The sequence below is a fragment of the Ascaphus truei genome, chromosome 2 (assembly GCF_040206685.1).
Source record: "Ascaphus truei isolate aAscTru1 chromosome 2, aAscTru1.hap1, whole genome shotgun sequence".
In the NCBI taxonomy this organism is placed as follows: Eukaryota; Metazoa; Chordata; class Amphibia; order Anura; family Ascaphidae; genus Ascaphus; species Ascaphus truei.
The window spans coordinates 68,773,803-68,787,304 of record NC_134484.1 but is presented as its reverse complement, the minus strand read 5'-3'; the positions used below and the strand labels follow the sequence as shown (position 1 = coordinate 68,787,304).

General features: G+C 39.3%; 1 protein-coding gene across 2 annotated transcripts in view; it reads left to right on the top strand.

The window, feature by feature from the left end:
* The window catches only part of CPQ (carboxypeptidase Q), a 219,985-nt gene that overhangs the window by 12,339 nt on the left and 194,144 nt on the right, over positions 1 to 13,502 (top strand). Inside the window, exon 1 of one of the 2 annotated variants that reach the window (XM_075582672.1) lies at positions 10,482 to 10,604. The exons of the other annotated variant lie outside the window; for it this stretch is intronic. The gene's annotated coding sequence lies outside the window, so the exon portion shown is untranslated. Of the gene's footprint in view, positions 1 to 10,481; positions 10,605 to 13,502 lie in introns of those variants that run through there. 2 annotated transcript variants of the gene reach the window in all.

Sequence of the window (13,502 nt, the reverse complement as noted above, 5' to 3'; positions counted from 1 at the left end):
ATTTAAACCCAAGAGATGTGATTAGGTCACCTAGAGAAAGTGTGTACAGAGAAAAGAGAAGAGGTCCCAGGACAAAGCCCTGGGGTACCCCCACAGAGAGCAATAGAGGAGGAGGTGTTGGCAGGTAAGACACTGAAAGTACGATGGGAGAGGTAAGAGGAGATCCAGGATAGAGCTTTGTTACGAATACCAAGAGTATGGAGAATGTGAAGGAGAAGAGGGTGGTCCACGGTGTCAAATGCTGCAGAGAGGTCAAGTAATATGAGCAGAGTGTAATGACCCATGTCTTTGGCAGCATGGAGGTCATTAGTTATTTTAGTGAGGGATGTTTTAGTGGAGTGAGCAGTGCAGAAACCAGATTGTAGAGGGTCTAGGAGAGAATAGGTGTTGAGAAAGTGGAGCAAGCGAGACAATACAAGACGTTCAAGGAGTTTAGAGGCAAAAGGGAGATAGGTCAATAGGTAGGGTCAAGCTTGATGTTTTTGAGTAGAGGTAGGAGTTAAAAATGTGTGTGAGCATAGCGATTATAGTAGGAGCAAGAGGTTTTAGGAGATGGAAGGGAATGGGGTCAAAAGGGCAAATGGTAGACGGAGAAGAGGAGATCAGCAGTGACACATCCTCCTCTGAGACAGCGGAAAAAGAGTCAAGAAAGGCAGGAGGAGAGTTAGGAAGTGGTGTAGGATGGGAGGAGGAAACGGGATGTTCTGAGATATCTCTCTCTCGATCGATATATACTGTATTATCTACCTCTCCCTCTCCCCCTCCCTCCCCACAGTTCCATGTGTTCTGGTATGTTCGCCCAATACAAAAAAAACATATATATATATATAATTTTCTTTGTTGGTGAAGTTTTTGTCAAAATATTAAATGGCCTATGATATACAGTATATCATCTTCAATCCTTGTCGATCCACTGCTGGGTGGGGGCTTCCCCCTTCTCCATGTTTTTCCAACAATTTTTCTGATTTGATCCTCCCATCTTACTTTTGGTCTTACATATTTTTATATCTCTTGGAATCTAATCAAGTACTATATCAGTCCAACAATGGTAATTTCTTATCATAAGTCAGGCTCACTGCCATTTTAATTTCTTCACCCATGTGATGTCAGACTTGTTTGCTTCCGAATCCTTTCACTCTTTTTCTTGTCTCTTCGGGTGATACCCAGCATACATCTCTTCATACTTGTTTGAGTTGTCTGAAGCTTCTGAATTGTCTTCACTTTTAGAGTCCATGTTTCACATCCATATGTGAGCACAAGCAGAATACACTGGACGAACACTTTACTTTTGAGGCACAGTGAAAGGTTCTCTTTCAAAAGTCTTGTTTCTTCCACATGCGCTCCATCCCATCTTCATTCTCCTATTTGTTTTATTTGAAAGGTTCCCATCCATTGGTGCATGCTGACCAAGGTAGACATATAGTTTTCAATGTCTAGTTCTATTCCACTTATTTCGAGCTTTGTATAGATGATACCTTTGTCTGTTTTGTGTATATGTAGTTGTGCTAAAAAAAATTACATTTATTTTATGTTTATCGCATAATATATGTAGCCTCTACATAATATGCATTTCTCACTAGTAGTGCTAGTGAGCTTTGATATACATATCTCTAATATACTGCACTGTAGGGACAAACATAGCAAAACCCCTATTCCCAGGAGAGGACATTATAAGCATTTTTTCGTGAATCCCCCAAGACGCTTACAAATCAAAAGCAAATCTCCCTGTTGTGTTTATACTCCAGACCAATAGAAGTTATTTTAGAATCAGTGGAGGAAACAGGAACATGTAGGGAACATTAAAATACTCCCTAACATTTTGTAATTAAATGTAGCAGATCGCCCATTTAATTATATAATGTGAAGGTTCTGTGTAACTAGAACTTATTTTTTGTGGTTATGTAATAATGTACAGATATACTGTATTGTATGTACTGTAGTCTATGTACTGTAGTCGGCCTCAATGTTCTTTGTGATCACAACTTCTCCCATTATAACTCTGAAAATCAGTTTTCATACAGTAGGATTTAATGGTAGTGATGGCGTAGAATATCACAACATATCCACCCAAAGGAAAGAATGACGGTGGCTACATCTGTAATGTTAACATATTAGTTGATCTGCACACCTAGTACATTAACAATATAGTCTCATGTATTTAAGAATAAGATGGTTTGGCTTTCAGTACTTTTCTGATATGGATGGATGTGAGGTCATGAACAAGCTACTGTGTGACTTGCTGAGCACATGACATATCACAGCTTTCGTCTAATAAAAGCATCACATTTTTTCCATTTTCCATGATTTAATTTAAAACAGTCTCCGTAATGGAAACCCGAGTACTGTATTTTCATGAGACAGGAAATGGTCTGCAGCTAATAAACCCTCATTGCAATCAGGTGGTACAAATTAATCTTAAGAGAAATGGTCATAATGGGGTCTATTCAGTAAAAATTATGTCAGCCCAAAATTTCTAGAACAATTTGGCATATGGGCTTAACTTTAATTCCCCTTGGAGCTTCTCCTGTTGTATTATCAGTTATGCAATTAGGCTTAAGTTCCTGTGGTAGTCTGCCTTGTCGTTAAATCTTCAATATCTTTCCAACCTTATTTCCAAGGCATGTACTGTAGAGGATGTTGTTTGTGATGTGTTGAGATCTCTGTTTTGTGTCTGTATCCTGGGTCTCTGGGACAGTGATTGGAATAAACCCTTTCCAAGGCATTTTTTAATAAATATGGTTTGAAGCAGCTTTGCTGTCCTGGAGAAGGGATCCGCTCCATTCAAATGAATGAGACTAAAATCTTCTGCAGTAGCCAATTTCTCAGAGAGTTGATTGTAACTTCATCCCTCTGAGAGCTGTGTCCCGGATTTGAAATGAAAGAGTATTTCCCGCTTCCTTTCTTGTCAACCGGTGGAAGGATGATGCAATGTGATCACTATAATAGGATGAATGATCACATGGGCTGGAGACAGAATGCCTGGTAGCACTTTTGTACCACAGGCATTCCACCAGTTCCAGGATTGCATTTATAACTGGAAATATGTTATGCATTTGCACAAGCATCTCTTCTTTTGAAACATACGGGCAGACATTTTATGGACTCTTGGCAAACCTAAAATATACTGTAACACCTCTATCTCCCCAAAGATAAGGAAAAAAGGTTGTCACACCGAAATTAACCGTATATAAAAGAAGGCTCTGCAGTTTACCGTGTTCTCATGGTGCTGAATGGTCCATGCAGGATCTTGATGATGAGTGAATAAAAATAGAGGGCGCCGGGAACTTTTATGAACTTTATTAACATAAAACTTGATGAATAACAGGACTGTTTTTCAGTATTTTGCAGACCCCTGCACTCCAAGTTCCTTCACCATGATGTTTGTAGTAGCTCATCTTCCTATAGAAGCCTTTTGGTCTGCCTGAGAGAGAACCAGACACCTGAGTCCAATCATTCTCAGCAGTCCCACCCAGGTCTCTTTCTTAAGCCCTCTGGTAGAATCCCCTAAAGTACTGATCTCTAAGGTCCCCCCTAATACTGAGAAACTTGCCCTAACACTGAAAACAAGAAATGTTGTTCCCCTTTTACAGGCTAGGAGAGCCTTGAGACCCCTTCCTCTGGTTCCTCCTAGGATCTAAGGACCAGAAGCTTTTGCAGCTCCTTATATACCCTTGGATGGATGTCAAAACCCCACCCCTGTTACTGGGCAGATTAAGGGTGGGCTTTGTCTATGATGAGATCACTGTCAGGTGATCCTTCTAGAATATGCTGGAAGAAAGGAGTGGCCAATCACCTGCCTAGACATTTACCAACATTACATCCTTACTTAATTGCAACATAAAGAGCATAGAACACAGTTCCATATAGCGGTGCTACAAATGGCTCAGATAACCAAGTGGTCAGAAAGAAAGTCAAATAAAACTTGCTTGAAGAATCAAACTGAAGTCAAATGACAGAAAATTAATAAATGCTGGTGTAGTCAGGGTAAATTCATTAAGGGGAGGTATAAATCAATGTCCTGGTAAGTGGTACAGATGGGGAATGAATCACTGTTTGTATATCCTCCAATGTGGACAATCTCCCTAGAGTATGCATAAACCTTGTATGTACAGTCCTAGCAAAGTCCCATAGACATATGAGCCCCAATGATGAAAGGTTACTCACATGCAGTCGTTGAGGTTCTTCTTTATGGCGTGCATCCGTGGTATCATGGTAAGTTGATCCCAAGGGGGAGGAGAAGAAACGCAGCACAGCCGTGCAATGCGAAGGGCAAAAATCGGGGGTACTAGATGAAGAAATCCTTTAATACATCACAGACAACATGGTACAGAAAAAGAAGGCACTCTAACGCGTTTCACGCTGATCCCAGCGCTTCGTCAGGACGAACCGCTAGGATCAGCGTGAAACACGTAAGAGTGCCTTCTTTTTCTGTACCATGTTGTCTGTGATGTATTAAAGGATTTCTTCATCTAGTACCCCCGATTTTTGCCCTTCACATTGCACGGCTGTGCTGCGTTTCTTCTCCTCCCCCTTGGGATCAACTTAATTGCAACATAGAATTGGTTATATAACATATGCAACCTCTAGGGCAGCGGTGTACAAACTGGGGGGCATGAGATTGTCTGTGGGGGGCGCAGGGTTTACAGAGGCCCCCCGCGCTTCCCGAAGGCTCTCAAATTAAGTGCTGGGGAAGCGGCGAAGGCCTCAGTAAACCGCACTTTCCTTGCTCCTGGAGACATGTCGCCATGGCAACGCGGCATCAAATGACACAGCGAGGTCGTATGATGTCACGATGTTAAGACGGCGACGCCGGAGACAAGGTAAGAGGGGGGGGGGGGGCGCGAAGAGAGAGGAAGTGCCGGCAGGGGGGCGCAGGAAAAAAAATTGCACTCCCCTGCTCTAGGGCCTGTTAAAAGAAATAACCTATTAACTCCCCTAGGGACCAGCACTGACTTGGGCCAAATTTAGCATGCCCCAAAGGGTGCTACATACAAATAAGACTGTATGACACAAAATTAAAAATGTCAAATTATCACTGTAGAGAGCATAACATTTTGTACGTTACTATTTTTTTATTCTAAATGGAACTTTTTTTTAATACATTCTATGCTTGCAATATGGAGTGAAGAATAGGACTGTGATAGTGAGTCACTGCTAGATTTGAATCATTAAATCGATATAGGTCAACTAATTTATTTAATTGGGATCAACCTACAATGTAACTCGCATACAGTATTGCACCAGAGAATATACACCTCACACCACCCCTCCCCCCCACACACCACCCATGGCAGTATGCAGTAAGACAAATGGCAAATTATTTCTGAAAGAAAGTTATATATTGTACAGTACATTGTTTCTACGTATAGGAAATGTGTAATTTATATTAAAAAGTGGAAATGGAGAGACATGGCAACCTCATTTCCGCTTCCAGGGAAAAATATATACAAATTACACCTTATGTATTCGTATATGTACACTGGCGACACACTTTATTCGAGCTCGGCTAGTCCCACGAATTCGGGTATACCCGGGTGTATTGAGGTTTGTGACTGTTTTCTGCCCGAGTGCATTGAGGTATTTTCCAGGCAGGGATTGAAGCATTTTATTCCCGCTGGCTGCAATACTGCACAGTATATATATATATATACTGCATTACAATTCATGAATTTATGCCATCTGGTAGACACGCGAAGCATTGCAGCCTATTAAATCCTAATCATTATCATTTAACAGATCAGCCGCTCCTCAGCCAGGCATGAACCCAGGCTGGGAAGGCAAACGCAACGGGGCTTGTCTGAGGTGAGGAGCGGCGCATTCCAGGTATCTGCCAGGTACATACTGGGTATTTGCTCGAATAAAGTGTGTCGGTGCAGTATATACATATTAAGCTTTGGAGTCTCTATCATACAGGGGAGTATTACCTGGGGAAACCCCCATAACCGTGTTGCCTTTATGAAGTGATATACTCTATATATTGGATATATTCTATCCAAAGTTATGGAAAAATGTGTCCACTCTCAATTAAGCGATTTCTACACCAAGACAAATTTCCCTAGCCAATTCCAGTCTGGGTTTCGTCCCAAACACTCCACCGTAACTACCCTGCTAAAAGTTTGCAATGAAATCCAGTGTGGAATGGAACGGGGACAACTCACTGGTGCAGTATTCCTAGATTTTGCAAAGGCTTTTGACACAGTTGATCATGTTATCCTGCTTAACAAACTCCAGAGCTCTGGAATAGGGAAACATGCTTTAAACTGGTTTCAGTCCTAGCTATCAGGAAGATCCCAACATGTGTCCATCTCAGGCTCTAACTCCAACTTCCTGGTAAAATATTTTATAAATAAATACTCATTTATATCAGAGTTTGCAACTGCTACTCCCAGGTGTTTTGCCTAAAGGTTTCACTATTCATTTTAAAGAGCCATTTTATACAACGTTTTGGCTCACAGCTTGATTTTGTTTACAGGACTCGGTGGTTATTGGTCCATATGAGGTGTACATAGTCCAGTATGTCATCTCAGAGGTCATAATACCAGCACTGGACAGATGAGTAGTGACAATATTATATTTAATGGTCCATACTACACCAGGTAACCCAACGTTTCGGTCCCCACATAGCTCTGAAAAAGAAGACTGGTCTCAGTATTGACCATGTAGTTTAGCACTTAGCTGGTTAGTCTCTTGACTGACGTCAAAGTGAACTTTATTAACAAAAAGGCAACTAATGCAATTCTGATTTAGCTTTTGCACAAGTTTCCTATATGTTACATTATGTCCATTTTATTACTCACACTTTAGAAATCTACACCTTCAGCTCCATCCTAATTCACTATTGTGGCAGCCTACTTAAAGAATTATATCGAACGGTTTGACATGTAATCCTCCAAATAAATCAATGTGTTGGGCTACTGGATTCCCCAAACAGTGGTCTCTGATATTGCTGTAGATCTCTTGTCTGGCCCGCTTTAAAGCAGCAATACTACTTTCCCTCCCACTCCCCCCTCCTTTTTTTTTTTTAAATGTAAAGCATGTGACAATATATAATTTTACATGCTTACCTAACTGCCAATCGTTTGGTGCTCCTGTTCTGTAAAAATCCTGATTGTGTGCCTACCATAATGGCCGCCTTACAGTTGCAATCAATCCTTCAGTCAGTGTAACTCAGCAGCTACAATGTATCCTTATATTGCTAAGTTAACATTATCTATCGTAACCATTTACAACTCAAACGGCTGGGACCATTGGCAACAAATGATCACAAAACAGGAAAGTGTTGCAAAGATCTTCCACTGCTTGGGAAGTGGGCTAAAACCTGCTATAGAAATCAAAGGATGCTATGGCATTAAGAGTTGAACAAAAATAAAACAAATCTGTCACTATTATCTAATACTACAGAACTTGAGTTATTTAAAATAAATAAATAATATTTTGCCTGTTTTGCATCATTAAACCCATCAAGAATATATACAATAAGTGCTCTATTTCCTACAGAGCAGTCTGTTTAAAGAGATTGGAGGTGCCTGCAAGCTGCTGCCCAGCAGATTAAAACGTGCAATGGTAAAATCTGGTGATCTAGCTTTAGTAGAGCCCCATGTCACTAAAGCCGCTGAATAAAACGATAAGAAGATAAAACTCTAGGATTGTATAAATAATGGTTTGGTTGCTTTGAGTAAATTAGCCACTCTGACTAGAAAAGAGGAGTGAAAAAAGCTTTCATTATGTAACTAACCGAAATGTCAAAAGCCCAGAAAAAAAAGAACCATCAGGGAGGGATTTTTTTTTTTTAAATATATCCAAATCTATCATTCCAATAAGTGAAAAGAATGGTTTGATTTCCCTATTTGGTCAAATAATGTTCTTGTTACAAAAACAAGGTTGCAGCCTGTTTAATCACAGGGACGTCATGCCACTTCTCCACATTCAGACACATTTGTCTTCCTGCTTGAGTCATCTAAGTGCTGACCATGCGCCACATGACCAGAGGTTGAGTACACAGTGCAACCTTTGCCTTTCTCACTATGTCTTCACCCTACAAGAGCACATATAAGAATGATCTGAAATGATTCACTCACTATATGAATCCTGAACATAAATTCCATTTAAAGCGTATTAAAAACCACTTCCTTTTTTAAATTGAGTGTTTTATGAATCTACCACATTTGCTTTTCTGTTAAACATGTTATGCTGTTATTAAAAATGTAAAATACACTCCTCTGTATAGGTTTGCTCTGCTCGTTTCCAATTAAGGTCAGTTCATTTACTCTAGAGCCTGCAGCTGAATAGAAATAATGTACGATACCTGTTAAAATGTTTAATTTTGTGTGCATTTTGTTTCTTTTCTCTCAATTTGATTTTTATCCCAGAGATTTGAAACCTTCTCCTTGTGAAAACCAAGCCCAACCTTTTTTTGGAGGCCAGTCAATCCGAAAGGTGGTATGGCCAAGGTTCCTTTATCGCCCATTCACTTGAATGTATCTTACGGTATTTTGCCAATGCAGAATATTAATAGATGACCGTAGCAAACGGTAACATATTTTAGTAGTGTTGTAGCATAAGGATTGAATTTACTACTTAATGTACTGTATAGTATAGCAAGTCTATATACCCAGTGTATTTGTAGGAAACGCTACTGGGGGTCTCTTTTTAAAGGAGCAACTTGAAGAATCCTATTTCTTATAAATCAGTTCTATAGTATTAAATAATACTATTGCACTTTTAGTTTTAATGTACTTGGCACCTTTTCCTTTTGGTTGCTATAGCAGGCACTGGCACAGCTCTTTTGGAGCCCTGGCTTCTCCCCAGCAGTGATATAGAATTAGCAACAAATGATCAGAAACGGGAAAGTGGTGCAGTGTTCCCAGCAGGAAACGGTATCCAAATTGAAAGCTTTAACAATAGACAATGTTAGCCGTAGTAATATAAGGCTATTTTGTAGCTGTTGCATTTTACTGACAGAAGGATTGATTTAGGTGCAGCCATTTGTTTAGCACCAACAGCAGGATCTTCACTGATCGATCAGCAGGTAATTGGTTTTCCTTGAAGGTAATCAAATGCTACATATATTAAAACAAAGGGCATTGAGGAATGCTTCTTTAAATCAAATGCTCATACGGAAAATGAAAAGGTGTTGGGCTAGATCAACCCAAGTTCAGTCCTTAAGAGCAAAGAACAGGCCAGGTTTGAGAGATTTCTCTAATGAACACAATCAACCAATTAATTTAGCTTTAATTGTCACTGGCAATTTGTTAGGTTTATATGTTGCTCTTGAGCACTGCAATGGGTTAAGTGCATTATAGATTATTAGTAGTAAGAGTCAACCACACATATGAAGCTCATCGGAGTAGAGATGACAGTGTGTGCAGCAGGTTTACTCTCTGCTAGTGTCTGACAGCTTCTGGGAATCTCACCTGTAATATCACCAGATTGCAAGACATTCTTCACTAAATTCAGTGCCCCACATCCACCAACTTGATTTTGCCATAATGAGTCATAAACCCAAAATCTTTGTTCAAAACACTGTTTTGTCTATAAAGTGAATATTTAAATTTCCATGTGGTTTATTTTTAATTTCCCCCCCTAACCACTCATATTTTTTTTGGATTACTGAGACGAACAACTATTAGATACATCACTCGTGTTCATATGCTAGGGGAAGTTAAACCAAAGTTATCAGAGAACTTGGACCTAATAATGAATCTATGTAATTGACACACCAGTTCTAAACTGCAGGGTCACCATGCTGTGGTATATAACACATAAAAGAGAGGAGCGCAAGCAAAATCAACACCAATATAACAATAGCAGTTTTCTGTATTCAAATATAAAACATGCAGCACTTACAGTACATAAAATAAGCAGAGCTTCTTCAAAAACGGCACGTCCCCACATCACTCCATCACTCCATCCACTAGATGTTAAAAGCCCCACTAGTTGTAACTAGCCCCACCAAACCGATCCTGGTTGGGGGCTGACTGATGTTAGTCCGTGAGAATTACACAGGGGCTTGCTGCGGAGCTCGAGCAGCATGACCGCTGCTGGGTAAAGGGAGGGGGAAGGTGGGGATTACAGCCACGTCCTGCGTGTGATGTCACACGTCCCGCAAGGACTCCTGGATACCTCAACGCGTTTCGTGTACAACTAGACTTCGTCTGGGTGGTGTCACTTTTTATGCTGTCTAGGCAGCTCGTTGATTATTTTCCCCCAAACACACCAGGCTGCAGAGTATCATCGATTGTAACTAGGCTAGGTTGTTTGTTAATTGCAACAAGGTTGCATGTTAATGGTATTTTAAAACTGAAAGATTTTATTTTTGTTCCCGGTGTGCACTTTAACAATAACGCACAGATGGTCACATTTTATGTTTCCTTACATGGCAATGTAATTATCGAGGTTGTACTTTTTAGTTCTGCTTGGCCAGAGAGTTAAGTGAGCAGCCACATTAGTACTGTACATAGCTCAGCAGAACAAAATACACTACTTGACTGCTTTCATGGGCTCTGCCTCGCCACCACCTACCAGTCGTATCTTGACACTGCCTCACATGTAGAAATTGCAGATTCATTCATGTAATCCAGGGTTGGGGGTCTAGTAAGTCAGTGGTAAGTCCAGTAATTACTCTTCTTTTGGCTCTCTTGCCTTTTTCCCATGTCATTTTGGTTATTGTTTCAGCTTGATGTTTGCTATATTTGTTTACAGCTTTTAATGGACCCGCTCAAACTATTGTCATAATGGTGGTGTGCATGAGTGTTTTAGGAATACACAACCCTTTTCTTGAAATGTGAATAAGACAAATACTTTCGTGTTCTTATGAGCTGTGTAAAAAAAAAAACAACTGGACATTATTTTAAAGTTGGTCTAACAAAAAATAATAGAAGAAACTGTATATCTTCCTTTTTGTATGAAAAATTGGATGCAAGGCTAAAACTCTGGTCTATACCGAACACAAATATATGACAAGAAATACAGTAGGTGAACTCTTTGATGTCTACTGTATGTAACAAGGCAAAATTAATGCAATTATTGGGCAAACAAAGTGTTTAATGTGTATCAAAGACACAACATTCTCATTGCTTTCAATCTTGGATACATCTGGTGTACTTTTTTGGCACTAGTTACACAACATTTGCAGAGACGCTTCAAATTTTACATTTATTTAAAAAAAAAAGCACTGTAATCACATTATGGAAGTTTACATAATGGTATTGGGGAGGAGAAGAGAATCAATGTTTAAATCCCATTGTCACCATCACCCTGATCATTATTTGAATTTTAATTATATACATTTTTTCTTTTGATTTTAATTTAAAAAATGTATCCCACGTAGGAATGAGTGTTTTTTGTTTTTTTATTACGTAGTTTTATCAAATATAATATAGCTTACAAAAATATAGACCCAGTACAGCTTTACCATCATCAAAAAGTAGGAAGCCATCAGAAGAATATAATTGAGATGATAGTGTTTTAAACCTTCTTTCTTCATAATACCACATAGATGAATTGAGCTTGTATATGCTTCAATGTTAAGGTCATTAGGTGCCTGCTCTTCAGAAGGATAATTTGCTTAATATTAACATGTGTAAAAAATGTATATGATATACCAGGTCCATTAGCTTGAATTGGAGTTTCTGTTTAATGAGTAACCCCCATACTGTTTGCAAAACAGAAGCAGCATATTTTCCTAGACAAAATATGGCCAAATATACAAGTTCATAAGACTCATGCCACCAATTGACTGCATGTGCATTGTTTACTGTATATCAGTGTTTTTCAACAGGGCTTCCTAGGAACCCTGGGGTTCCATGAGCACCCCTAAAGGGTTCCCTGCAATTTTTACATCATTTGATTTTTTTTACCAAATACAGAAGAACTTACAATGCATATGATCTCAGACGCGCTATTAGAGAGGGTTGGGGTTCCTTACAGTGTATCTGATCTCACACACGCTATTAGAGAGGGTTGGGGTTCCTTACAGTGTATCTGATCTCAGACGCGCTATTCAAGAGGGTTGGGGTTCCTTATAATGCATATGATCTCAGACACGCTATTAGAGAGGGTTGGGGTTCCTTACAATGCATCTGATCTCAGATACGCTATTAGAGAGTGTTGGGGTTCCGCAGACCTTGACAATATAATAATGTTCCTTAATCAAAAAAAGTTGAAATCTGCTGATTTATATACTACTGTTGTCTGGGAAAATTAACCATGTATTCAGTAAACTGCTGCAAAAGCCAGAATTATAACACATGATATAAGTCATTACGAAAGTATTTATTCATCAGTGAAGTATATTATTAGGAGCCTTATCATGCCCTGTGTTGTGTACATTGCTGAGAGTTTTAATATGTTCCTTTTCACCACCTGTCTGGCCTCTGTACATGCCTTAGCCATTCCCTTTAATTCATAGAAGTCTTCTACCAGCTACACATGCTTCATTTTCATTACTCATTTACAAGTAATTTCCTGTTGTATGATTACATGCTCTAGTGATAACTAAAAGTAATCATTTTGTTCTACAGAAGCCAGTGAATCAGAGAAACAAATGTGACAGTGATTCATGTCTTGGCTATGCCAGTAAACATCGCCTACATTTTATGTCCCATGCCAAGCTGTCCATTTTCCCCAGAATCCTCCTCTTCATTGATTTTTCTATGCTTTACGGGAGGTAGCATACAGAAGAGCTTTGATCTCTTTTTCTACAGCAACACAAATTGTTGGTAAATTTGTTTTTGTTTTCTTGACTTACAGTATGTCCTTTGCAAACATCAAATTTTTAAACTTGTGTTTCTGGGTTCATATCTTTCTAGCACACACACAAAAGTTAACAGCTGCTAAATTCCCACACAGAGACAGTAACCCAATTTCTGTGGGAACCAACAAAGTAAATAGGTCTTTTGGGAACAACTCCGTATTAGAGGGATTATTTTAAGTGTTGTATGAGCATTCATTTATACTATGACTAATATACAGTAGCTTTATTGCAATTATGCATTTGCCCACTCATCTATTGTACAATTGGAATTTTGTTTAGTGGTTATAAGCGAATACGAAGACAAAGGTTAGGTAAAACATTTAAAAAATAAATTTAAAAAATGTCCCTGTATAACAATGACTTGCATGTATTGTTAAAAAGATGTTTCACTAAGAATTTCAGATGGAAAGAAGAATGCATGAAACTCTGTCAAAGGCACACGTTTATGGAGGCTGGCATTCAAGTTATTGTGAGAAATGAATGGTGTGTGTGTATCTAATATATATACAATATACATATTGCGTTCTTCTCAAGGATGTCTTCTTTCTACCTCCTTTGTATCTAAAGCCCTCTCCCGCCTTAAACCTTTTTCACTGACTGCCCCACACCTCTGGAATGCCTTTCCCCTCAGTACCCGACTAGCACCCTCTCTATCCACCTTTAAGACCCACCCTAAGACACACTTGCTTAAAGAAGCATATGAATAGCACTGTGGATATTCTGAACACGATACATAAAGCTTGGCCCC